Source organism: Chrysochloris asiatica, unplaced genomic scaffold (assembly GCF_000296735.1).
Source record: "Chrysochloris asiatica unplaced genomic scaffold, ChrAsi1.0 scaffold00144, whole genome shotgun sequence".
Classification (NCBI taxonomy): domain Eukaryota; kingdom Metazoa; phylum Chordata; class Mammalia; order Afrosoricida; family Chrysochloridae; genus Chrysochloris; species Chrysochloris asiatica.
This window is the reverse complement of record NW_006408662.1, coordinates 2,310,236-2,310,826: the sequence shown is the minus strand read 5'-3', so window position 1 is coordinate 2,310,826 and position 591 is coordinate 2,310,236. Positions and strand designations below refer to the sequence as shown.

Genomic DNA, 591 nt, shown 5'->3' with positions numbered 1-591 from the left:
CAAAGAATTCTTCAAATGATATTTAAAAGAAGTAAAGTTATTAAAATGGATTGATCCTTTAGATATTTTGGTAGTAAAATTAATAGCCATGAAGTTCTACACTTTCTTCATATTTAAAAAGCTAAAATTTTTAAGCTTTTAAACTTCTAAATTAAAACTGTACTTCTCCAAAAACAAAAATATATGTGTTTATGTCACAATGAAAAAAAAAAAAATACAAGGATAACAGAGTTAAATTATAACATTGTTTTATATCTCTGATTTATTTTATGATATAAAGTTCAGGAAATTATGGGGAGAAAAAGGTCCCCCACACCCAAAAGAGCATATGAGCAAGTTAGTCCGTTGTGCCAACATAGTGCTGAGTTCTCTACATAGTTGTATACTATATGTTACAGTAAAATGCCAAAATGCAGCAAAATATTCCAACTACAAATTATAAGCTTGGGTCATCTTGAAGTATGACCTTTGGATTTATATAATGTTAAGACATCTAAGTCGGCATCTTTTCTCTAGAGTGTATTATTATTGTTGACTTTTCCTATTCACAAAACATTATGTTTAATAATAGAATATCAGAAATGGACAATA

General features: G+C 27.6%; 1 protein-coding gene across 1 annotated transcript in view; it reads right to left on the bottom strand.

Moving 5' to 3' along the window:
- The window catches only part of SLC22A23 (solute carrier family 22, member 23), a 182,286-nt gene that overhangs the window by 76,678 nt on the left and 105,017 nt on the right, over nucleotides 1–591 (bottom strand). The window lies entirely within an intron of this gene.